The 27,973-nt window shown below is 44.6% G+C and overlaps 1 protein-coding gene and 1 non-coding gene across 4 annotated transcripts in view; one reads left to right on the forward strand and one right to left on the reverse strand.

The window, feature by feature from the left end:
• The window catches only part of HIVEP1 (HIVEP zinc finger 1), a 157,910-nt gene that overhangs the window by 68,974 nt on the left and 60,963 nt on the right, over positions 1–27,973 (reverse strand). The window lies entirely within an intron of this gene.
• On the forward strand, positions 13,769–13,912 carry LOC142437852 (small nucleolar RNA SNORA48). Its single transcript, XR_012782360.1, has one exon. It is a non-coding gene; the product is annotated as a small nucleolar RNA SNORA48 (small nucleolar RNA).

Consider the following 27,973-nt stretch of genomic DNA (forward strand, 5'->3'; position numbering starts at 1 on the left):
TCTGAAGACACATGAAATACCCAAAAAGGATTGTTTGGGGACATTAAAAGAAATGCCCACTGGCTTAGACACAACGAAACGAAGCAAATGGCATAGGAAACCAGACAAACATGGGAGAGAGAAAAGTGAGGTGGGAAAAGCCAAGGAAACAGTGGTCAGTTGAGGAGTATGACACCAATCTATAGTATGTGGACGCGCAACGCTGCCTTCATGGTATGTGGCTCAGTGAGTGGTTAAGGGGCTCAGCTGATAATCAAGAGGTTGGTGGTTTGAACCCACCAGCCACTGCAAAGGTGACTAATGCAGCAACCTGCTTCCAGAAAGATGTGCAGACTGGAAACCCTCTGGGGTCGTTCTAGTCTGCCCGTCGGGTCACTATGAGTCACAGTCAACAGGGCAACGGGTGCACATAATAACGACGGAACTGCTACACATGCACAGAGTTGCAATGTGCAGGTGTAAGAGAAGCTGTAACTTCCAAGGCCCTGAATGTGCCCTCCGGAGCAGCTGAGGAGGCAAGCAAGACTCCTGTGCTGGCTACAGTCTGGAGATCTGGGCACACAGTTGCACTGTGTAAACACACGCACATTCTACTTTGGTTAAGTTTAATTTAAAATGTAAACGGAACCCATTTGACGACTGTGATGGTCATTAATTCCAAACTTAATATAAGCTGATCTGAGTGCTTGTTACAGTGGTACAAGTTACACAATTCCCAGGGTGCAATTCTGTATTGAAAGTGAGCATAGCACCAGTAATCAGATATCCCACAAGGACACACATCAGAAACAACCATTTTAACAAGACTGTTACTTCAGGCAGGCAGATCGTAGTCAGTCTTTGCCTTCTGACATAGGCCATCAACTGTGCCCAGGGCTACATGCACCGTGACGGCTCACAGACGGTGTGACCACCATCGACACACTGTGTGCCACAGAAAGGGAAGCCCTCAGGCCCTCAATCTCTGGTCTCCCTGCCTCGTCCCCACCAGCTAGAAATGCAGAGGGCTAGCAACTTGCTCATCAGATTTTCCTCGATGGCATGCGGATCCCACCAGCCTGCAACACCAAGCAGAGTCAACGCAGCAACACAAAGGAAACGAGCTACTGCTCTGAAATCGTAGACATCGCATCTCAGCAACCAGCGCAGGCACCTGCATTTTAAACCTGGTAAATGCATCCCCCCAGAGAAATGCCCTCCTTGCTGCCTGTCCCAAAGAAAACGACAGGGGTCACACACAGAGTACATTGCAGAGTGCATGCACACTGTAAATAAACAAATCACCTCATCTCTGGATGTAGTCCTTGTGAAATATAAAAAAAAAAAGTATCCTCAAAGCACTAGAGGTTCTATCTCGTGAGGATGTACATTGCACATACTGAACATACGGCCCCTGTGAGTCAGACTGGGCTCAACGACACCAGACATCATTTCAGTGCCACCATGTGTTAAAACTTAAGGTCAACAATATATGTGCTTTACCGAGTTTACATACACATAATCTGCCATGAGAAGATTAAAACTTATTAATAGAATCCATTATGGCTCAAGGCAACAAAGTCAAGAAGTACACTTTTATATAAAGAACAGCTGGTATTTAGTTTATTGTGACTAGCTACCTTCTGTTTGTACTTTTTAAAAAATAAATCGTTTTATTGGGGGCTGTTACAGCTCTTTCTGTTTGTACTTTAACATAAATACTTATACAAATGACTGCAGTATAATTTTTACTCACAAAAAACCTTTGTTGTTTTTAAAACTTCGATTAATCTACCCCTTTCTACTGACAGTAACAATGTATACATTTGAACTATACCTGGCCCATCTTATCCACCCTGAAAACATTGAGGGGTGAGAAAAGCACACAGTTAGGTGGCCAAAGTTATGAGAGATCTAAAAGTGCTACTTACATAGTATTTACATTGTATTAGGTAATGTAAATGACCTAGAGATGATTTAAAGTCCACAGGGAGGATGGGTGTAGGTTACATAAAATAACAACTGGTTTTATAAAGGGGTCTCTATAGGGCTCCTGGAATCCACTGCTGGCCTGATTTACACTACCTGCTATGGAAGGAGCCTTGGTAGTGTGGCGGCGTGAGAGTTGGACTAGTAACAGTACAACTGGTTGCTTTCCTGTGCCTCAGGAGAGAGATGAGGCTGCTGTCTGTTCCCTGTAAAGATTCAGCCTCAGACACTTATATGGGGATATTATGAGTTGGAATTGACTCGATGGCACGAGGTTTGAGCTTTTTAGTAGGGAGAACCCCACTGCCATCAAATCAACTCGGGTTCATAGTTATCTCTGCGTAGTCTTATTAATGTTCTCTATTTTACCTCTCTAGGTTCTAATATCCATTGTAATGGTTACACAGGGCTCAGACAAACTTCATGATTAAAGGGTTTATTAAGGAAGTTAACAAGTTGTAATGTCCGTGAGACAGTTGTTACGAGGACATGTTACAAAGTTCTTTCAGGTGTGCTACTAGCTGCCCAAATGGGGCACATATGCACTAGGCTATAAACCTCAGCCCAAAGACATTCAGCTCAAGCTCCGTGGGTCAGCAAACTCTGCCTCCTGAATTAGATGCCCAGAGGCACAACCAACCAGTAAACCTAGGCCTGAAGGCACTCACCTCCACTTCTGTGAGTCAGCAAGTCCAACTTCCCCAATCAAGCGCCCAGCAGCACCTAACTACCCAAGCCTCCTGCCTAAAGCGCTCTGCTCTACTTGCTCTGTGGGTTGGGGGTTCCACCAACCACGCTGCGCCATGCCATGGCTCCTGGCTGTGCCGCTGCTCCTCTGATGGGACAGCTATTTCTGGATCCAAGACTTCACTGCTCAGGTGTCTCAGGTCCACTCCTGGCTCTTGCAAGTAAGAAGAGTCCTCCTTCTGCTTCTCAAGGGGCTATTTTATACACAAAAGGATGGCAAGCCAAAGGTTCCTGGTAACAATTCCTCACATGTGAATCCTGTCAGGATTTTCTCCCCCAACTGCTTCCTACTTCTGAGCTAGTTCAGAAGCAACAAAGCCTACATGGAAGAAGCACACCAGCCTGTGCGATCACGAGTTGTCAAAGGGATCAGTTATCAGGCATCAAAGAACAAAAAATGTTACCATAGTGAATGAGGGGGGCAGTGCGGAGTACAGACCCAAACCCCATTTGTAGGCCACTGGACATCCCCTGGCAGAGGGGTCTTGGGGAAGAGACAAGCCAGTCAGGGTGTGATGTAGCAATGATGAAAAATACAACTTTTCTCTAGTTCCTATATGCTTCCTCCCCTCCCCCCCTACCCCCTATCATGTCCCACCCCTATCATGATCCGAATTCTCCCTTGCAAGTCTGGATAGAGCAGAGGATGTACACTGGTACAGATGGGAACTGGAAACACAGGGAATCCAGGGCAGATGATCCCCTCAAGACCAGGGGTGTGAGTGGCGATACTGGGAGGATAGAGGGAGGGTGGGTTGGAAAGGGGGAACCCATTACAAGGATCTACATGTGTCCTCCTCCCTGCGGGATGGACAACAGAGAAGTGGTTGAAGTGAGACATCGGACAGGGCAAGATACGACAAAATAATAATTTATAAATTATCACGGGTTCATGAGGGAGAGGGGTGCAGGGAGGAAGGGTTAAAAATGAGGAGCTGAGGCCAGGGGCTTAAGTGGAGAGCAAATGTTTTGAAAATGATGAGGGTAATGAATGTACAAATGTGCTTTACACAATTGATGGATGTATGGATTGTGATAAGAGTTGTATGAGCCCCTAATAAAACGATTAAAAAAAGATATCAAGAAAAAAAAGGCACCTTCAGTAGATGCATTTAATGCTTTTATTCAGATCTCCAGCTCAATGGGTAAATACAATCATCAACTAGAGAGTTTATAACAACCATTGAAAAGAACTTCTACTCCAGGTAATGTTTTTAAAAATATCTCTTCATATTTAACCTGTTTTATAATTCTCTGGGTAAAATATGAGCCGTTTTAAAGACACTCCCCCAATCACAAGAAAGCAGTATTTTAGTATATGCTCTTCATTGGTCTAAGCAAGATAATTTGCTGATAGGGCACTATTTATCAGTATTTCCCCTATGACTCAGTAGAGAAATTAATCTTTTACATTCCAACCCATTACATATGTATACACATACTACAAATATACAATTCAGAAAGATATGTGACCAGGTTCTACTTTTGATCCTTTCTGACTAAAAATGAAAAATGCTGCTTTTGGCTAACTATGTCGGTTTCCTCCTCTTCTGCTGGATTGTAAACCTGCACCTGGAGACCCCACCCCCACCTTTCACAAAGCACCTGGTGGTGCTGTGGGTAACTGCTGGGCTACTCACTGAAAAGTCAGCCATTCAAGCTCACCAGCCGCTCAGAGGGAGAAAGATGTCTATCCCATAAAGATTCAGAAAGCGTTCACAGGATGTCCTGTGTGCCTAAATGAATCCGACGGCAATGGAAGGATTCGTTTGCTTTTGCAAAGGGTAACTTCTTCAGGCAACAACATCAATCACACCTTCTAAAGCCTCAATGGGGGATGGGGGGAGTGGGGAGGATGAGATGGAGAATCTCACTGTCACCTGCAGCAGAAGCCTCGGAAGAGCCGATCCTGTCCCTCATAACAGTTTAGAAATTATTCGAGAGCCACAAATATATTTTCACAAATGAAGTCACCATGAGCTGAATCACATCCTTTAAATGAAACTACGATCGTTTTATTTTCCCTTTCACTTTCACTTCAGAGCCTCACGTACGTTCCGCAAGAGCCACGCAGGGCTCGACAGGTGGCTGGTTGACCCCAACGGCGCAACAACTTCGCAACGAAACTGCATACGAAATAGCTGCTTTGTCACGGTTGTTTACATGTAAAAATAGATGCCCACATGGATAGTCCCAGAATGTCTATAAATCCAAAGTAGTAGTTCTAACTGTAACAAGCTCTCGTATTAAAGATTAAGTCGTAATTCTTCCCATTTCTTTCTAAATACACTCAGAGGAGTTTCCCTCTAGGGAAAGCCCGCCCCTCACCCTTCCCAGGAGTGACCCCACACCTTCCCTGCATTTCACCAGGGCCAGTGGATCAAAGTGCAGTAGGCTAGGGGAGGGGATGCTAACAAGAAAGGATCTATTTTGGTTCTGTCACTAGTAAGAATTTGCACCTTGTCAGATTTCTCCTGTGAAATGCAGGAACTGTGTGTAGTGATGAAGGCTAATAACGAAAGACTTAGAGGAGAGTGAAATATAATAGCACTCTTTGCTGAAATCTGATCAACTCCTAGAGACCCAGTATGTTGTCATAGTGCAGTGCCCGGCCAACAACAATATCCAATTCTGTGGATATACTGTCACTTTCGCAAAATAAAGTCTACCACCAACAGAAAAAAATCATCTTTAACAACTCTGTATACAGACTAATATGTATTAAAAGATTTGTGTAACAATGCAAAAGTAAAAATAAGCAAAGTAAATGCCTTGGTATTACATAATCTGAAACCAACAAGCAAAAAAAACCCCGAAAGTCCTAGAGCCCTGAAGAAATGGACTTTCTGGTCTAAAATTCATGGTGAGGAGGGCCTAGGATGCTTGGCGGGTTAATGGGTGGGAGGCTCGATCAAGGGCAATGTAGCTGAAAGGAATTAGCAAAACCCGAATGAAGGCCAAACATGACAGTGGGATGCAAGGAAAGCAAAAGGAAATAGAGGAAAGAACTGGGAGGCAAAGGGCATTTAGAGATGTCTAAATATAGGCATGTATATATGTAAACAGTTATATACAATGACAGGGGGATAGAGCTAAGCACATACATTTATTTATAAAGTATTAAGGCAGCACATGGACATTGGGGCTCCACTCAAGCACTCCCTCAATGCAAGAACACTTTGTTCCACTAACATGGCATTCTGAGACGCTCACCTTCCCGACACGACCGCTGAAAATAAAATGGGTGTATAAGCAAATTTGGTGAAAAAAGCCGATGATTCCTGGTTATCAAAAGATATAGCGTCTGGGGTCTTAAAGGCTTGACGGTAAACAAGCGGCCATCTAGCTCAGAAGCAACGGAGCCCACATGGAAGAAGCACAACAACCTGTGTGATCATAAGCTGTCCATGGGATCAGGTACCAAGCATCAAAGACCCGAAACAAAACAAACAAGTATATCAATGGGAATAAGAAGGAAGGCAGAGTGGAGAATCAAAGCCCATGAGTAGTCAACTGGACACCCCCTGCCAGAAGGGCCACAAGGAAGAGAAGAGCCCGTCAGAGTGCAGTGTTGCACCAATGAAGCACACAACCTTCCTCGAGTTCTTTCACACTTCCTCCTCCCACTGCACACTACCATGACCCCAATTCTATCTTACAAAGCTGGCTACACCAGAACACGCATACTGGTTGAGACAAGAGCTCGCAACACAGGGAATCCAGAACAGATAAACCCCTCAGGACCAAGAAGGAGAGCTGCAATACTAGGGGCGGGGGAAGGAAGAGGGAACCTATCACAATGATCGAAGTATGGCCCCCATCCCAGGGGGATGGACAGCAGAAAAGTGGATGAAATGAGACAGCAGTTGGTATAGGAAGGGGAAAATTTTTTTTTAATTTTCAAGGGGACATGGGAGAGAGAGGGACAGAAATGAGGAGCTGAGACAAGGGGCTCAAGTAAAAAGAAAATGTTTTGAAAAAGATGATGACAACATATGTACAGATGTGTTTGACAAAATGGATATATGTATGGATTGTGATAAGAGGTGTAAGAGGCCCCAATAAAATAAAATAAAAGAACTTTCTTGAAAAGAAGATAATTAAAAACAAATCCTTTATAAAAACAAAGTAGGTTCATAGTAAGGGTTCGTTCGTGGAAAGCCCCACCAAGGGAGGGGAACCTCCCTCGTATCTCCAGTCCCAAAGGCCGCAAGAGCCTTGAGATAAAATACTTCATAGCATTGCAGACCAGCCCATGTAACTGCTAAAACTTGCTTCAGAAGCAGCTGTGTGATGTTACTATATTGCCAGGCACAATTAGGAGAATTGGAGAGAGAGAGAGAGGGAGAGAGAGGGAGAGAGAGAGAGAGAGAGAGAGAGAGAGAGAGAGAGAGAGAGAGAGAGAGAGAGAGAGAGAGAGAGAGAGAGAGAGATTCTCCTGTAGAGGCTTTAAATGAAAACTATGGTTTAGATACCTTAAACAACTATTTTAATTTGGGGATAAGTATACATTCTCAGAGGTGGTCATCACAATGCTCTGTGATCTAGCCTCCCTCCCCCTCTGTGCAGCCTGACCCATTCTTAGTTCAGGCCCTTTCCGACCCTGAGACATCTCAGCAGGCACTTCACTGTCAAAGGGTCAAGCCATTCCCACCGAAAGCCTACTGCTGTTGTGACTGGTCTCCAAAACAAACAAACAAAACCTCACTGCCATCCAGTCGAGTCGATTCCAACTCACAGTGACCCTAAGGGACCTAGGAGAACCGCCCCTGTGGGTTTCCAAAACTGTAACTGTTGATGGGAGCAGAAAGGCATCTCTCTCCTGCCGGCATCTTTTGCACTAGCATTTATCTTCACGTGTATTTCACATATAATGCCCTTAATGATTGAGCTCTGAGAATAATGGAAACTCGCAAAGTAAAACGTGTGAAATAGATCCTAATGAACTGCAAAAGGCACCTCTATTTACTGAGCTAACCATCAGATTGAAGAAAAAAAATCACCATATGTGACTGCACTATTTATACTTCTGAATAAAACACAACTCCTACTTCCCCATTATGCAGCAGTACCGGTGTCCTTACTCTTACTGTGAAGCTGCTAGAGCTATAATAAGAAGACTAAATATATTACAGTGACGTAATGTTACAAATACAGCCAATAGCAGAACCATTGAGACATGCTCTTCTAAATGAAGACCATGCCACGTCTTCAGTTGAGTCAGTTAAATAAGCCTACCATAACAATGAGCACGTTTTAATCTCCATGTGAGACTTCTGAGGTACCTCTGGGCCTCGCGCATTTAAGAGAACCCCCCGAGATACTGTAGGAAATGATAACCCGTGCTAGTCATCCACCAAAGGGGGGAGGAGGGCTGCCTGAAATAAGTTTAAAAAGCCAGCGACTCAATTAGTACTAGTGAATGTTAAAGGGGTAATGAACAAATGAAAACACCAAGGCAAGTGTAAACGCACCCAAATTATCCAAGGGGCTAAGTTGGCCAGAAGAACCACCACGGACGAAGTTAAGAAAGTGGTCACAAAATAAGCAACCAGTCCTTGTCAATGAGTCCACTGCCACTCACGGTACCCCTGCATGGAGTGTCTGAGGCTACAAATCTTCTCTGGGGCACACAGCCTCATCTTTCTCCAGCGCAGGATTTGAACCCGGCAGTTGCCAACCAATGTTTACCTGACAGTGAGTGCCACATAGAATCGCCTTCTTTAAAATTCCAGGCCCAGGCAGGTTTACTATCATATTTTCTCAAGTTTTCAAGAACTATTTCCTAAACTGTTCCAGAACATATAAAAATACAGATGCCGTTCTAGACCAACTTACAAAGCTGGTATGTAGGCCGTGACATCAACATCTGACGCAAGGAACAGGAAACCCACCCAACTACAGCCAGGCTGTACCTATGAGGATGCACTCAGAAGCTCGACCAAATGCATATTCAAATACTAAGGAAACCAAGTCCAGCAGGCTTAAAATAAGAACGCACAGCTGTCTCGATAATCTCAGTCACTGTCATAGTCAATGCTGGCTCACAGAAGCACCCGCGTGAGCTTCCAAGACTCTTCAGAGGAGTGGAAAGCCTCATCTTGCCCCATAGACACACTGGTGGTTTGGAACTGCTGACTTTGTGCTTAGCAGCCCAATGCATAATCACTATACGACCAGGACCCCCGTGTCATTATCAGGAACGATGTTATCCTAATTTGTAATATTAAGAGGACAAGAGAGAGAGAACCAAAAGTCATTTAAATAATGTCTACAATGTACCCGATTAACTCATAGCGATTCCTAGTGTGTTGTCAGAACCCTGGTGGTATAGTGGTTAGGTGCTGGTATCTGCAAGGTCAGCGGTTTGAAACCACCATCCACTTCTTGGGAAAGGAGAAGTGGCTTTCTACTCCCCTCAAGAGTTACAGTCTGGGAAACCCACGGGGGCCAGTTCTACCCAGCCCTATAGGGTCTCCACGTGTTGGCATCGATTGGATGCCAGTGAGTTTGGTTTTTCAATTTTTGGTTTTTGGTATTCCTAGTGTTTTCAAATCAAAAGACTTTTTTAAAAAAGAGAACACTACAGCAATTAATACAAAATGATATCCTTTATTGCATTCCCCAAATGCCATGCTAGTAAGTACTCCCAAACACAGGAATCTGCACATAAGCAGGTAATCTTCTGGGTACCGCCTCTGACCTGCTCTTCCCCAAGACCTCTTCTGCCAGCTTCTGTTCTCTTCATAACCCCGGGGCAGCACTACAACAGTATATTCCGACAGCCTGTTGCTTGCTCATCCTCATTAAAATATACTTATTCAATATGATGTTAGGTGAATAACTGAGGAATTATTACGTGATTTATGGTACTGTCACTGAACCATCATGCCTGACTTTTCAAGAAGGGCCTACTGAATGCAAATAGGAGAAATGGTGCCTCCTTGCATACAATTTGGAAGCTTCCACAGTGTCTGTTGGGCAGTCCTCTGATGGTTCAGAAGGGTACTGGGTTCAGAAGGTGTCTCCCACTCCTAAGTAGCTCCTTATGAAAGGCATAAAAATGAACAGCTGGTTAAAAAAAAAAAAACCAGAACAAATCTTGGCCACAGATGTCAAGAGAACAGTGTTTCCTTGCCAAATCAATAGAAAAACACACAATAAGACTGGAAGATCTTCCACTGGATTGCGGTCTGCTGGCACCGTGGGCTACACAGCAGGCTGCTAAGCGTTTGGGTTGGTGCTTCAAACCCAGCAGCCATTCCAAGGGAGCACAACAAGACTACCCCTAGAGATGGACAGCCGCGGCACCCTGTGGGGCAGCTCTGCCCTGTCCTACGACCGGGGTAGGAGAGGTGACACGGCCCCAGCGGCCGGTGTGTAGGTTCAAGTACACACAGTGGGACGGGGACTCCGGGGGCAGTGGACTGAGAAAGTGAGCACTCAAAACGCTGGGCAGGAGAGAAGAGAGGCCACTGGGGCCAGCGAGACACGGAGGATCAAAGGAAGGGTGCTGTGTTTTTTCGTGTGAAGAGACAAGAAAGAGTGAAGGATGTCGAGAAAAGATTCTGAATGAAGCAGCGGGCAGGGTCTGGAGTGCGGACCGAACTTGAACACAGAGTGGCAAAGGGCTGTCTTCAGAGATCAGAGAGAGGGAGAGGAGGCAAGTGCCCGCAGAGAAAAGTCTAGTGTGGGAAGAAAAAGTATGCGGGATTTCTCAAGCCAGGCCTCAAAAAATAACTTTTTTTTTTTTTTGAGGTAGAGGCATGACTTGCTATAGAGAATAAAGAGCTGGGTGTTAGGTAAGGGGACTCAGGAGGAGTTTTCTGCTAAGTGATGTGGCGGCAGTACAAACCCACCACCCACTCCCCCAGAGCAAGGTGCAGCCACCTTGTCCCACTCAGCCTTGCTCTCCACTGTCCTCTAGGAGGGTCACAAGGAGGCAGAATCAGCTCGACAGAAATGCGTGAGGGATGTTAAGAGCGAGGTGAAAGGGAAAATGGCGGTGGGAACAGAAGAGTCAACAGATTCTAAAGGGAACTCAATGCATTACTGAACAGCCACAAAAGCTCTGTGAACCTGGTGCCAATGTGATGGGGTCCATCAGCAGAGTGGGGCTAAAGACTAATATGACACAATCATAATATGTAAATAGATCCTGTGTCTCAGTAATGATAGGGCTTGACCCAGTAAAGAGTCACAGTCTTAGAACCCTGTGGGGGCAGCTATGCTGTTCGCCAGGCAGTCACTCTGGCTGGAATCTACTTGATGGCAGAGTTTAGTGACCGGGAAGAAGCACCATGGAAGGCAAGCCTGGTTTGATTTTTTTTCCTAGAGGAAGAACAAAGAATTCAGGGAAATGAAGGTGTTAGATAGAGAGTAGTCCATGTGATCAGCCCAATAAGCATGCTGAAAAACAAGAGCGGTTCGGAAGGAACAGAGGACTAAGAACACGGGGCAGGCACCAGGCACTGTCTTGGCAAGTGGCAGAGCAGGACAGAAGCCGCCTCTAAAGTCTGGGAATCCACAAGATGTAGGGGGACTGGCAGTTGCATGGACTTCCAACAGTCAGCATCAGCGTGTTAGAAAGATCCGGGTGAAGCGGGTTAGAGACAAAGGTTAGCTGGACACGAACAACGTCTTCACCTAGTGAGTCATGGAGTAAAAAAATGACCATTGTGAACAAACACTGTGAAAAAGGTTAAAAGGGGCCATGCTGCCGTGCTGTGCTTTTACTGCTCATCCTCTGCAAGCTGTCGACTGATCCTTTCCAGAAAGCATATTCAGTTTGACACAAAGAAAAACTTGCACCCATTCCAAGAGAAAAGTAGATACAAGCTCCTTTATGCTTTTAAGGTTATGGATCCACAAAAATACTGTGTTTCTTCTGTAAGATGGTTATCTTGCTATCAAAAGAGAAGACAGAAATAAGCAATTTACCCAGGCCCCAGTGAGCGAGATTCATTCAGGGCTCTGAAGAGCTTCCCTGGAGTTCAAGGCCCTGCTAAGCACGGCATTCCACCTCAATTATACCAGCTCAGAATCCACAATCTAGGAATCCCAGATGACTCTAAGTACACGTAAGCATTCTCAGATTCCCTAAGAATATCGGAAATCAAAGTTTCTCGGAACATGGGCTTTTAAGTTGGAGCACACATTGCTGGAAAAAAAAAAAAAAGTATGTCTCCTTTTAAGAGGGTCTCCCAAAGCCTAAGCAGTGTGGCACCCCGAGAAGTCCAGTTGAAGCTGGACTTGGTTGCAGGACGTGACCGAACCCAAGGTACCCTCCTGCGGCACCGCCCTTCCAGTCCCAGCTCGGTGGCCTTTCTAACGCTTCACTAATCAGAGCTGCCCGGGGGCATCTGAAGTTCTTGCTCCCTGGTTGTAGCACACCCCCCGTAAGTGAGCATATTGAGACGTTTCGTGGGTGACTGAACTGTGTGTTCATGTGATCTGCTCACACTAGACCGCTGGTAGTTTGAGAGTGGGAGTGGGGTGGGGGTGTTTCATCCACCAGCTCTTTGAAGCAACCTTTTCTCACCAGCAGGGCCAGCGGCGGCAACAGCGTTCCTCCTGTCCCCGGGAGCTCTGCTGTCAGGGACACCAGGGAAGGCAGGGCAGGGAAAGTTCAATGTGCACTGCATGGCGAAGGATGTCTGGTTAAATTACCCATCTAAAAGACATGGGTTGGAGGAGAGGGAGTCAGCGGTTATTACTAAGGAGAGGCTGAAAGTAGAAAATACATTCCCAGCTGAAAACGCAATCTTTGGAAAAACAAAAACCATCTACTCATAATACACAATTGCAGAAAATCGGAAAATTGAAATGGATTAGCAGTTTTCCAACGGTTACATCAAAAGACCGCCTGCCATAGCTTAGATATTACTAACGACTAAGAGTATGGCAACACTGGCTTCCTCTTCCCATTAGATGATTTCTGATGTGGCAAATGGGAGGAGGTAGCCATGGTAACTGCGAGGAGAAAAGTAACTATGAAAGCAGGTCCTCATCCTGGGAGATCTCAGGATCTTATCCTGTGGGGCCACTGACCTCAGGCTACTAACGCAGTCATAGATTCAATGTGTAATTTTGCACAAGCGTGTGTATCCACATGCACACACACACACACACACACACACACACACAATTTTGGAACTAAAGTTAGAAAAGACTCAGAGGGGTGGATTCAAAGGCTACAATAACATCAACTGGCCGTCTCCTCTGGCTTCTGAGGCTGGCTTTCTGCCTCATACCTGTAATCAAACAGCACATTCACTAATAAAAACTTGTAAAGGGCCCTCTTTCAAAACAGAAAAGAAGAAAAAATTTGAAAGATTTACCTACAAGATCTTTCTCGTAGGCTCTGGCTGATAACCATCACTCCCCCTCCCACCCCCCACCCCCTCCAGCGTCTCCTCTGGAGGAGGCTAAGCCTGCCTGGCCTGCCGAGACCACAGAGTACAGTCTTGGAAACCCAAAGGCACAGTTATCCTCCCACAGGGTGGAAATGAGTTGGAATGGACTCAGTGGCACTGGAGATATTAGGGTTACGGCAAAATTACAGAAATTGAGGTGCGTGAACTCCGGTTATCTGCTTGGATGAGAACAAGCTTCTCATCTCTCAGCCAGACCCCACTCACTACACATTCAGCACCAGAAACCGCGTGCTAACAATGCATCAGGAACTGCGCTGACTGCATGGGGGTGCTGGGCATATCGTATCTGGACACTTCCGATTCCAGGTCTCCTGGGCCAGGGCGGGGAACAGAGGATGGAGAAAACAGAAACCAGCAAGGGAGGAGTGCCAATTAAGTGATACAGGGTTCGGCCCACTCTTTCGTACTGTCTTGCACGTCAAGCCACAATTGAGTGGGTATACGTGTGTGTTCCTTTGTTTGTTCAGGCAGCTTAATCCTTTGCACAGAGTCTTACCACATCCCTTCTCTAAGGGCTATGAGATAGAGAAGAAGGCCTACGAGTATTAATTCTATAGGCAATACCCACAACAATCCCATTAATTTGACATATCCAAGGGGGCTTTTAAAAGTTGATGGGACCCTGGCTATGGGCAAAGAGACACCTGATTGGTGGTGGTGCTCTTATATCAGTCAGGGGCAGAGCAGACTGGCAGCCCTTTGTTCATCCTAGCTTGATGCCTAGATCGTGGCCAGAGCTGTTTCATGCCTAGGGCACATTAAAAAAAAAAGTTTATGGGAAACCCCATTATCTTTTCATGCCATTGTCCCCACAAACATTTGGAGTCCCCTTGTGTATGCTAAATTATCTTTTAGTCATCTTACTGCGCGGCATAGTCTGCAAGTCTCTGTGGAAGAACACAACTGTAAGCAACATACAAGCAGCCTCTTGTGACTCCGGATGATACTCCATCGCATGTCTTCATCTCAAATCCCTATGGGACAAGAAATCCTACATTGTACAAGGAGTGAAAAATAAGAGAGGGGACGGCAATGAGATACATAAAGGAGCAAGGAAGAAATGGTGGAGATAACTGTGCTCTGGGCAAGTTATTTCCATAAGAAGATAATTACTTAGAGGCCTATGAAACCAGAGAGAGAAGAAATCAAGGACTTTTCTTCCAAAATTCTGATGGACGGTGATGGCAGTTGGGGTCAATGGCACTTGGATATCTCAGGTATCAAACAAGCACATGGAACACATGTTTGCAAACATTCGCCACTACAGAGATGCAATTCCAACCAATGAGGTACGTTATCACTGCGGCTTGAACAGGAACGTTCTAGCTCAAAAAATAAAGTCAGAAAGTGCCAGGTACTAACAAGGGTGTGGAGAGATTAGCGCCTTCACCCAGCACTGCTGGTGGGCACTTCTGGTGGGCACTGCTGGTGGGATGGCAAAGTGCTATGACGACTGTGACTGTGTGATCCAGCACACTGCCCCTAAGTGTACACGCACAAGCCAGAGAAGCAGGAGCGGTGACACAAATGGACATCTGCGCATCCATGTCCAGCACCACACTATTCACAACAGCAGGAAGTTGAAAACAGCAATGCCCATCACCGAATGGATGGATAAACAAACATGGACTACTGCCCAACTTTAACAGCCAAGGTGTTCGGAAAACACCTTCTACCGTGGATGAACTGAGCAGCATTCTGCTGGGTGAAATCAGTCTACCTCAAAAGGGCAAATATTCATGGAAAACGGAATGAAAACATCAAGGTGTTTTCTCATGCACTTTCTGAAACCCCTCCTCTGTAGGTTTAACAGTAAAACAGGGTAACCACAGAGGGCATTTCTATGCATGTCATTACAGATGCTGTAAACGCATCCATGGATATAAGAGGGCACTGAAGGAATGCGTTGCTGGACCATAGTCCTGGAGATGTCAAGGTCCACTGGCATGACAGAGCACACAAAAGAAATGGCCCCACATCCAGCTTTGGTGAGCAGGCAGCGGAGTCCTACAAGCTGGCGAGCACCCATCCCAATTGCTGCTGAGGGTCTCCCTGCTGGACCAAGGGCAGAGAACAAAGAAAGCAATCGTCCAAAAGGACACGAAGCTCCCAAGAGCCTCGGCCTCCATGGCCGTAAGCCAGAGAACAGGACAGCGCCTGGCAACTACTGTGGCCCTCTCGCAGAGGAGTCGCTGTAAGAGGTCCTGGGTAGAATAGAAAAATGTCCAATACAGACTTGAAATCCTGAAAGAATCCAGGTCCGACACAAACTGATGAAAACCCTCCCCCAAAACCCCTTACCCCAACCTTTAACTAAACTCTTCTCCTGCCCCCACCTCCCCCAGCCCTGGAGATGGACTTAGAGTGGCCTGGGGTGAACAATGAATGACCCCAGCTAGGCAGGCACCCCTTGGAGCAGCCAAAGACAGGAGATGAATAGGGCAGCTCTGACCCTGGGATAACGCTCAGGAGCAAAGAAGGATACCAGAGGACAAAAGGAAGGGCAAACACAGCAAGGAACTGCCAAGCATCTTGTTACCCCATGAGCACTGCAGTCAATGACATGAAGCCAAATGAGTCTCTGATAAATAAGCTCTGTAAACTTTCTCCTCAATTACAATAAAAACTTAAAGGGGGTGGGGGTGGCAAAATGGTAAGAAAAAAAATAAAACCAACTTCTGTAGTACAAACCATCCAGTTCCTCTAATCAATTTGCAAAGAAAAATAGTAAGTGCAAAAGCATATCTCTAGATCAAAAGCAGCTCCTGGTGGCGTAGTGGTTACAAATTGGAATGCTAGCCTCAAGGTCAACAGTGTGAAACTATCAGATAAGGCTTTCTACTCCCGAAAGAGTTCCTGTCTGGAAAACTCACTGGGGCAACTCTACCCCCTCCTTAAGGTCAGTACGAGTCAGAATTGACTCGATGGCAGTGAGTTTTTTTTAATAAATCAAAGGTACAGAAAAGCTGTACAAACTTACAAACTATGTGGCATTTAGTTGTCCTCATGTGACAAAATATTTTAAAATGTAAGACACAAAGACAATTGGAAATTAGAAAATGACTAGGATAATATTAAGCAATTGCTTTCCTTTGATTGTAATAAAGTTTTGTGCTTGGGTAAGAAAATGCCCCTTATCTTTTGGAGCTCGTGTAATGAAATTCTTGTGAAGTCTGCCTTAACACCATGAGAGTGGGGGGTTGGGGGGTCTTCAGAGGTGCCAGGGGACCAGCATGGCTGCAAGCGATCATCGCTAACACAGAGTGGCGGGTACCTCACTGACATGGCTTACTTTAGTGCCCATTTCACATTTCTTCACAATCAAAAGTTAAAACGAAACCAAACAAACCGCCCCATCTGAAATTATAAAGAAAAACAAAAGACTACAAGATTACCAAAGTAAGCATTACAGATGTACTGTAACCATACACAAACAAAAAATGCTAAGTGAGACAATTACTTAATATGGCTTTTCCAGCCACAATCCCTCTGTAAAGCACTGCAAATATGCGTTTTTATGTCTGGTTATAATCCCATTTTGGAGAGAGTTCTCTGTTCCTGGATTAATGGGGGGCATATTCCGAGAATTGGATGAGAAGTATTTGATGAGAGGTGTGACTCAGGTCACCAGTCAGGGTCTGTTGAAGAACCCAAACCACCACTCCGTCAAAGCGCTCTCGTTTTTGTGATCTCGCTTCCTGACTGGGCCGCAGCAAAAAGACCTGCTTGGACGAAATGACCTTTTTGACTTCTGGTTCTGGACCCTGCCATGGGCTTGCCACTGGTTCCTGGAATGTGAGTTGTGGGCTCTCGCCGGTCCTGATGGAACCAGCCTTGTGAATAGGGAGGATTCTTCAGGCAGACGGACAGACTTCACACTTACACTGAAGAGCACCCACAACCACGTCTCAGAGCCATTTCTTGCTAACGCTTTGCGAGCTCTGTGAGATGTTCCAGAGGACTGCAGAACCCAGGGATGTGCGCGACTATACTAAGGGGAGGCATGGAGTTCACCATCAAAATAAAAGGCACAATATAACAACGTGGGGCCAAATCGGGCATTTAAGGCATCTTCATCCTCCACCTCCTTGGGACTAATCCAAAAACAAACTCGCTGCCATCTAACCGATTCTGATTGGTCAGGTAATAGTTCTTCTCAAGTAACGATGTCACATGAGAGAGACCCAGCGCACCTAGAAGTAATTTCTCCAAGACCTCCACATCAAGAAACAATTTGAGGCTCAAAAACAAACTCACGGCCATGGAGTCAGTGCTGACTCATAGCAACTCCTGTGGGTTTCTGAGACTGTAACTGTTTACAGGAGTAGAAAACACAGTCTTCCTCCCTCGGAGCTGCTCCTGGTTTCGACCTGCTGACCACGCGGATCGCAAGGTGTAACCCACTATACCACCGGGGCTCCAAAAAGAATCTATACAATATAGTTCAGGCCTACCACTGGAAGTCAGGTTTTGGTTTGTGCACACCAAAGTAAAGAAAGCTAACAAAAAGAACTGGAGATTTTATCTGCAACAGGCTAGCCAGTGCTCTGCATTCCTGGGAGGAGGGATGGGAGGCCTGGGAGAGACCGGTCAATGGCGCCATGTAAGGATTTCAAGACTAGAAAGCTCCACAAGATTAAGAAAAATGAAACAACATGCAGAAGAATAAAGCCTACAGCATGCTTTCATCTGTGACACAATGTGAAAATGAATATACATACACAAGCCACACATGCGCGAGGGGGCTCCAAAAAGCTGTGCAAAATAAAGGCATCGTTTAATTCCGTTTCTGCACTTCGATATTTGAAATGCAAATAGTATCAATAGATGGTATTAAGAAATCTGTTTCATCGCTACCCAAGAATTAGACTAAGAACACATCAGTGTGTTAAGCCGCGGGGTGTGCAGGGATACACGGGAGCCCTGGGCACAGTGAGTTACACTGCGATCCCCAAGGGCAGCAACTCGAACCCACCAGTCACTCCGTGAAGAGCAATGAGGCTCCTGGTGAGGTTTACGGCCTCACAATCCTGGACAGCCGTGCTCCGCAAGCGTGTGACACCTCCACCATGTGAGGGCCGGGCATGATCCAGGGGGCTGCAAAACCAGCCACTACACCGTATCCGGGATACTTGGGGGCACAGAACAAACACTGCCATTCCAGAGGGCCACGGCACAGTTTGGTTTTCTTTTTTAAAGGGGCCAGATTTATAGAGGACTAGATAAAGGCATGTACATATGCAAATATATTTATATACGACGATGGGGAAATAGATCTATGTACATACATGGTAGCAGAAGGACACTGGGCCTTCACTCAAGTACTCCCTCAATGTAAGAATACTTTCTTCTATTAAATTGGCATGCCATGATGCTCATCTTCTGGAAACAATTGCTAAAGACAAAGCAGGTGCATAAGCAAATGTGATAAAGAAAGCTGATGGTGCCCCGCTATCAAAAGATATAGCATCTGGGGTCTTAAAGGCTTGAAGGTAAACAAGCAGCCATCTAGCTCAGATGCAACAAAACCCACATGGAAGAAGCACACCAGCCTGTGTGATCATGAGGTGTCGAAGGGATCAGGTACCAGGCATTATCAGAACAAAAAATCGTATCACAGTGAATGAGGGGAAGGAGTGTGGAGTGGCAACCCAAGGCCCATGTGTAGGCCACTGGACATGCCCTTACAGAAGGGTATCAGGGAGGAGACGAGCCAGTCAGGGTGCGATGTAGCAACAATGAAAAATACAACTTTGCTCTAGTTCCTAAATGCTTCCTCTCCCCACACCACCCCCCAACTATCATGATCCCAATTCTACCTTGAAAGTCTGACTAGACCAGAGGATGTACATTGATACAGATACAAACCGGAAATGCAGGGAATCCAGGGCGGATGATCCCTTAAGGACCAGTGATGTGAGTGGAGATAGTGGGAGGATAGAGGGAGGGTGGGTTGGAAAGGGGAAACAGATTACAAGGATCTACATATAACCTCCTCCCTGGGAGACGGACAACAGAAAAGTGGGTGAAGAGAGACGTCGGACAGGGCAAGATGACAAAATAATAATTTATAAGTTATCAAGGGTTCATGAGGGAGGAGGGAGCTAGGAGAGAGGGGAAAAATGAGGACCTGATGTCAGCGGAAAGCAAATGTTCTGAGGATGAGGGCAATGAATGTACAGATGTGCCTTACACAATTGATGTATGTATGAATTGTGATGGGAGTTGTATGAGCCCCTAAGAAAACAATTAAAAATACATAAAGGGGCCAGTAGGCCAAATACTTGTGGGAACACGTACACATAGGGTCAGTCTAAGTTTGAATCCATGCAATGGCAGTAGGTAGGTCATCAAATAAAATGTATTGATACCTAAGTGTCTATAATCTATGGAAACCTGGCAACACAGGAGTTAAGTACCTGACTGCTAACTGAAGGCTGCTGGGTCCAACCCACCTGTTGGGTTCACAGGAGCAAAATGTAGTATTCGGCCGCTATCACCATTACAGCCTTGGAAAGCCGTCGGGGCTGTTGTACCCTGTCCTGCTGTATCACTGTGGGTTGGAATCTCGTGGATGGTAATGGATTGACTGGGTTTACCTATAATATGTAGTAAAGAATGGTATCTTCCACAACAGGAAAATTAAGAACAGCAGTCTCATAGTACACACTACTTGAGTTCACAAAAATCTATAATCCTTTGCAAAAAAAAGTCTCCTGCCGGCTTTCATATACCCAACTGCCAGATGCATGGCCAAATTTACAAAGCAAAAATATTAAAAACTAGCTGTTTGTCGGGTCAACTCTGATACATGGCGACTCCACAAGTGACAGGATGTTTCAGCGGCGAATTTTAAAGTCGAATGCCCAGCCTTTCTTCTGATATACTTCTGGGTGGATTCAAACACTCCACTGTTTGTGGCACCCCAGCACAAAAAGATCACCCAAAAACCAAACACACTGCCACGAGTCGATTCTGACTCACAGGGACCCTACGGGACAAGAAAGAACTGCCCCTGTGGGTTTCCAAGACTGGAACTTCTTACGGGAGTAGACAGTCTCATCTTTCCCCTGAGGAGAGGATACCAGTTTCAAACTGCTAACCTTGTGGTTAGCAGCCCAATGTGTAACCAACTACTCCACAAGAGCTCCGTCTTATTCCTGAGCCATGCCAGGGTAAGAGGCATCCCAAGATTTCCTAACACTTTAAGTAAGCAATTGTCTAATATTAAAGAAAGCTTCCTTGACAACAAAGGTATCCCAAGATTTTAATAACTACTCATTTAGGACTCAGGCTTCTGGAAATGGCAGAGTAACCCTCCTTCCAACAATAAAACTCTGGACAAAATACTTACTTAAAATAAAACTACTACCACCACTCTGAATGCTCTCAACGTGACTCCAGGCAGACAGAACTGGACGCGATCTGATCACTGAAGGATGCAAGCAAAGGCTTTGGTAAAGTCCTCGCTTTAAGACGAGATCCACTTTCCCTCTCGGGCCAGCTGCCATTCCACAAGCAGACAACGCAAGCGGAAAGCAGCAGGTTTATGGGTTAATGGAGGAAGAGGTATGGATCTGGGGTTTCCAAAACAAGTGGAAATTTAGGGGAAGGGGGTTAAGTCCGGGCAAAAGGAACCACTAAGAGCTGTGGACAAACTCTCCTGAAATCACTGGCCGGCTCGTGATCTGTGTGTGTGTTGTAGGGTAGAGGAAGGCTGCACAGGGCATACATACAAGCAACAGGGTAGAAGCCTCGAAGAATCTGGGCAAAAATATCAACAGTTAATCTGGTTGGTATAGGGGACAAAGGGATCGGATTTCAAGTCCTATCAAGTGGACCATATAAATATGCTGTATTTCCACTGGAACCCCCAAAGGCCGTGCCTTACAATTAAGATCACAATCTAAGTCTTAAGGCAATACAAAACAGACCTGGTCTGAAAATACCCGAAATGAGACCTCCAGAAGAGTAAGGTGATCTGCTAGTAATGTAATTGCCTGCTTAAAAAAGTCCAATAGTCTTCACAAGTGGCTCTAAAACCTATCATCCATAGTGTTCTCTATTTAACAACAATTATTAGACATGGGGTCAGAGGCAAAACAGTAAAAAGATATAAACCTAAAGATGCTAACAATATTGGAATTAGTAGAGTAGGACTTTAAGACAATTCTAAGATGTAGTAAAGAATTTATAAGGGGGAACGACGAATATTAGAAAGGATAAAGAGATGAGGAATTTCAGAGGAGACCCCAAATTTTTAAAAAACTAGTCACAGGAATATTATCAGGAAGGTACAGAATACAAGGAGGCAGGGATGTGGAGAAGCAACCATTTTAAAGTAGTTGCTACCAGTCGGAATGGACTTGATAGCACTGAGTTGTTTGTTTTTAGAGGATAGAAATTGTCGAACTAGATTTCTATAGCTAGCAAAATTATCCCTCAGAATGTTGGGGAAATAAGATATTTCTGGATAAATGCATGACTATGGGTAAAAAAAATACCTATCTTTCAAAAAATGTAATTCAAAATGGATTGCCAACTTAAGTGGCAAAAGAGACAAAAAGATCATCCAATCAATATGCTCAGATAAATGCCCTGAACTGATTTTAATATTAATATCACTTATAAACCGTGCTACCAAATCTGATTAAAATGCATTAAATTGTATTTTAGGAAACGTTGACATTATCGTTCAAACTCATTAGCTTATTGGTCTAACAACAGTTCATTCTGTATATGCATTGTATGCCTGGGTTCATTTCAAAAGTATTTTGTCCGAAATATACCCAGTATGGGTGCACTGTCATTTTCATTGTCGTCGTAAAATAATAACTCTTCGTTGTTACCTTAAAATAATAACTCATAGGATGTAATGGTAACATCGAGCTGTTATTTTTAAGTTGTTCTGAACAAAATAGTTATGATACATTTTATAACGCAAAAAAATCCTAATCTAAGCAGGTATAGTCCAAGCACTCAAAAATGCCTGTGCTTTGGGGATTCATCACAATTGACATGAAGAACAAATGTCGTTGCTTTCACAAAGGAAATACTTGGCTATGTAACACTTCCATCCATGGACTCCTGTCAAAAATAACAGTAATTAAGCTTGTAATTCCATATGTATGGATTTTCTGTGGTCAAACCCAAAATAGCTTTCTGGTCATTTATCAGCTGCTGCAGTTTGCTTTTAGTGACCAAGTCAGGGAAATCAGGGTGAAAATATGCTAACATGTAACTGGAGCCCTGGGCTGCTAACCACAACGTCAGAGATTCAAAGGGACCAGCTGCTCCAGAGGACAAAGCGGGGGGCTTTCTGCTCCCCACAGCCCCAGAAACCCAGGGTGCACTTCTAGCCTGTGTTGTAGGGTCACCGGGGCAGGAGGCGCTCCTCAGCATGCTGAAGGCTTATGTTAGTTTCAGAAAGGTCATGGACAAATTCCAGTATCTTTAAAATTCATTTTTCCATGAACTTTTGAAAGCTGCCTCCCATGTTCACTGAACTACCAAAATATCCAACGGACACATGCGTTTTAAAATCTGAGACAGAGACCACACAGCCTCCTACCAGTGCAAGAATCCCTCTTCTGGAAGATCTTGTCTTGCGCGAGGCACACCTACTTAGGTCTCGGCCACTGCTGCTTCACACTCACAGTGCTCCTTCTCGTGACAATTCTCTCTCCGGGCCTCACGGTTCGACTGCCTGGAAAGCCTCGCCTGCCTTGCCTCATCCCGGCACCCTCATCTCCAGAGCGCCGGTGTGGGAAATGCCACCAACAGCAGCTAAATTGCAGTGGCCCATTTGCAAAGTATAGGTCAGCTATGGAAGAGTCGCAGTTCAGACCCCTGCTGACTCCAGAGGAGGAGAACAAGGCCATTCACTTCAACCTGGGAAATCCTGTGGGTCACTCTAGGTCACAATGAGCTGGAATTGACAAGATGGCAGCAGGCTTGTTTGGCTTTCACATGTGCCTAGCCTCATCTGACAATCCCTGACCTTCCATGTCAACAGAGGCCACTACAAGGTGCACCAACAGCACAGGATCCTCTCAGACACGGGGCACATGCGGGCGCGGACATTAAACAGCTTAGTTCCATGCCTCTACCACCCCAGAATGATAACCTCTAGAGTCAGGATCAAGCATAGTCACGGATTCCTTGGCCCTGGCATTTATTCACCCTTCACCAATTTTTCGTGACCAGCTTAAGTCCCAATCTCAGATACGGTTATTGATAGACCCAGAAAAGAAACAGTTTCTTTCCTTCCTACGCATTCTTCAGAACCCACACCACTGATCCATCGTTATTTAATGTTTCGTCCTACGGATTTCCATTTTCCATAAAACTGAGATTCCAAAGCTTCCTGAAGGAGGGAAAACGAAAAAGTTTTATCATCACTGCTGAGGTAATTGGCATTAAAATCCTGTCATTCTAGCATTTACGTTGCAATTACCAATCTTGGTGGTTTCACCCACTGATGTTAGCAAAAAGGCCATGAAGTAAGTTCTGCTTCTGATGACTTACTTCATTGAGCTGGCCCCAGAAATCCGCCTGAAGAGGTTAGTTGCTGGCCAGAAAACAACCTGCCACCTGGTTCCCTTGAATCCTGTGGTGCAGAAGGGGTCTAGGGTGCTGTCGCTGCCACTTGGTCATTCAATCTATCACTGTGTCCACAACAGGAAACCCATAAACGTTAAAACTATGACTTAAAATCAAAACCATGACTTGATATTTAAAGAATCTCCATTTCTAAGTGAGTGCCTTTAATATTTTCAAAAGCCTTGCCAATTCTGAAAGATTCCCTGGGCTGAGGCTAAGAGACAAGGTTAAACTTGGATGTTCGTTCACTTTACCAGTGGATGTACTGGAAGAGCACGTTCTGGGCCAAGGACCAAAAAACTAGGCAGGGTCAGGCACAGCAGCAATCCGGGAAGAAGGAAGAGCTGGGCGATGCCTCCGTCCCCCAGATCACACCCAACCTAGAAAGCCAGGCGGATCCTTGGCATGCTCATCACCTGGCAGTCACAGGCTTCAGACTCCTTGTGTCCAGTATTCACAAAGATCTAGGGCATTCAGTAATTTCTAACTTTGCTAGAAACACATGGTGAACACGTACGTATGGCCGAGAAGTTTCCATTGGCTGGTGAGTCCATCTCAAAGACTGCCCAGTATCCATCTTGTATTCCTTGTTTTCATGAATGTAATATGTGGGCAAACCCCAAGTTATCTCATTCAGACTCCAAAAGACTGGCCAAATTTCCACCACCTGATCTCAGTCCCTACCTTTCATCTAGACCTCTGCCCCAGCTGCTGGGCCAGGCTCCCAAGTCTCTGCCTATGGAGCATTCTCCACACAGCAGCCGGGCCATCCAACACGAGCCAACCTCCTCTCTGGCTGGCTCCCTTCGAGCATCTTGGTCTTTTCCATCAACGTCCTTACCACAATGTGTAATTATATTTAATTATCTAATGCCTATGTAACCCCACAAGTGGCTTTCAACCAGGGCGATTTTGCCTCCCACAGGACATATATACAGCAATGTCTAAGACCTTTTGGGTAGTCACATTGGGGAGGTAATTGGCATCAAGTAGACAGAAGGTGGGGATGCTGTCAAACATGCAACAATGAACAAGGGGGCCTCACCTGGGACCCACCTCATCAAAAGAGTACCTGGTCCAAAGTGATAGTAATGCTGACGTAGAGAAACCACTAGGTAAAACGCTTACACGATTTCTTCACCTCAGCATCATTAGCATTAATATTTCAATTGTGTTCTTTTTACTCCTTATTTGACTCTGTCATCTAGCCCAAAGCACAGCAATAAAATATCATCTACATTGCTAGCTTAGGTTTTAACATTATACTATTGTACAATTTAACAATATATTACCCATCACCCCACTACCATCTGGTGGAGGCAGCATTTATGTTAGTACCCCAATTAAGGTACTCAAATGTACGCAGCCATTCGAAATCTGAAGATGAAACTTCCTTGACTAACTTATGTCACGTGACTAACGCGTGAAGCGGGGATTCTGCCCTGGGTTCCCGCACCTAGCTAGAAAACTCTCTGCACAATGCCAAGCTACACAAGCCACAGGTTTGACGTGCAAGAAACATTAAGTCTGGTAGTTACAAACTTTTGTTCTGGAAAAACAAAATTTTCCTAGGTACAAATCCTGGCCCAACTTCTCATCTCTAAAATTGTACAAGTTACTTCATCCATGAAGCTTTATTTTCCTCATCTGGAAATGGGTATGAAGTGGCACTGACCTCACAAAATTGCCTAAGATTCAGAAAACATAGGTCGCATAAGTGTTTAAAACCTAATCAAACCCATTGTTGTCCAGTCAACTCTGACTGCTAACAACCCTGTCAGGCCAGAGTGGCACTGCCACGCACGGTTTCCAGGGCTGTGAAATCTCCAGACGCACTCTCTTCCTTCCCAAGAGCGGCTGTCGAGCTCAAACAGCCAACCTTCTAGACTGCAGCCGAGCGCTTAACCCAAAGTCTTAATTTCATCCACGCCTAACAGCTATTACATTTTTATGTTTAAGCATATTTAGAAAAATATTAATATACAATATTTCAAAAACAAAGAAATGAAAAACTTTAAAATAATACGGCAATCATTTAAGGGGAAAAGAATCCTGCAATACACACATTATATATTTATGGTTATGCATGTGTTTGCATGCACTCGTATGTATTATATATATACCTATACATACATGTTTATGCATGTGATATCTCCAAGAAACATTTCTTGAACAATTTCTGAAATAATTTAATGTGAAGAAACACTCTCCAAGTAAATTCCATAATACAATTTTTACATTGTACATCATTCCCAATCCCCAGTGGCATTATATATTTCCTAGATACTTATAACACCATTTTAAAAAAATTACTTGGATGTCTTTGTCGACTAAATGATATAATTATTTAACATTCTTAAAATGATTCAGTAGTAGTATGCATGAAACAGTCAATGAGTCTAACAATGAAATAATGTATTCCTTCACCTAAACTATTTCTGACTCAGCTATTTTAAGACAGTATTAATATTCATTTCTCATTCAGATTTCATAAGGAAACAGAAGCCCAACAAATATCCTAGTATTTAGTCAGTTTATAATACATTTTATGATTTGCTTACGAGAAATAGACATTTACTTAAAAGAATTTAAGTTATAATTACCAATCCCATGTTTTTAAACAAAGATGTTACCCACAATGACTCCATGAGAATAATGAAAGATGACTATTTCCACAAAGCCAGAGAAGCTCTACACGGATCACACTGTGAGCTAATCTTGTCAATAACTTGGTATAAAATTATTTCTAATAAACATATTAATACAGCAATCATCCCCAAACAATCCTACAAATTTATCTTTTAAGACAAACACGCATTCATCTATAAAACACACAGCTAATTTTCTTCCATGCTTTATGTCGAAATATTCTAACAACTTTCACTGATGCAGCTTTCTTATAATAGCGAGCTACACTGGTGGCTAATATACAGTCACATAGCAGGGATTGGAGGGTTAGTAACACACATCTCTGTGCCAGTTTAACCTACCATCTTAGATTTTTCTGAGTGTACATTTCCATTAGAATGTCGTTTATCTATATGCAAACATGCCAACTGAAGTTGGTCTGCTTCTGATTGTAACCAGGGTACCAATTTAGTTTAATATGTTTAAACTCTTGTAGTCAAATCTAGAGTGTAAGAAATCACACTGAAGGGTGGGAATACACCCACGCCACCGTTCTTTCCCTTCCCCTTAGAGACTCCGCACGCACCCCCACAGACATGTCTGCCACCACGAAGGCTCTCTGTACAGTCACATTACCAGCCACTGACAGGTCAGTCATCCCCCATTATCTGTGCTGTGGCACACCTGAGTTCCCTGCCCCTTCAAGTCACATTCAGGAGCTGTACTAAGATGTAAGCTCTCTCACAGACTCTGGTCCTGGGAATCCTCCCCCACTACTTCTCCATGGCAACCGTAGCTACAGAAAAGCTGGTCCACCTCTTAAGCAAATGAAAAGAGGCCACAAATGTCAGCAGTCAAAACATACCCCCCTTTTCCCTCCCTACTTAATTCCCTTCTTAAAGTAACAGTAGTGCATTCTTAACATTCTGTGTTTTAGGGCCCACCCACCCCCACCCATCCCCCTCCCAACAGCCAAGTAATGGAGGGGACAGCAACTTAGGGAAATCAGCATTAAAATCCATCTGCATGACCACTTGTAGAAGGTGACTAAGACCTCCAAAGGTGATGATCCCCAAGGTGTATTTGCTGAGCCAGTGTCTCAGCCTACCCCCTTTGTATCAGGGCCTGCTGGCATTCCAGACACATTCTTTATGAATCCATCCTTTAACTGTGCTTTTCTAAAAAGAGAGAGACCATCATATATCATGATGAACCAAAAAAAAAAAACACTTGGTACTTACTATGCATGCATTGTTTCTCCTGCCGGTTCATGTTTATGTAGAAAAGTAGAGCATTTTCAATTAGTTTCTAGACTTCTGAACGAAATGGTCCGTTTTCTGTTAATAATCCTAAAGGAAGGTGGGGTGGGGGGAGTAACTAAACAGATAACCCTTGAATTGTTGGAAATTCAGCTTTTATTGTAGCTGTTTGAACCATTTTTTTCCTAGATAAATTTTAAAGAAACAGATCTGTAAGCCACAACACATTTTCTATGGCTCCAGAGCTTGGACAAACTATATTGGAGCCTACTTGTCTCGTTCTTAGACTCGAGATGCACAGCAACTGACAAATTTACAAATGTCATGCTAACC

Source organism: Tenrec ecaudatus, chromosome 1 (genome assembly GCF_050624435.1).
Source record: "Tenrec ecaudatus isolate mTenEca1 chromosome 1, mTenEca1.hap1, whole genome shotgun sequence".
NCBI lineage: Eukaryota > Metazoa > Chordata > Mammalia > Afrosoricida > Tenrecidae > Tenrec > Tenrec ecaudatus.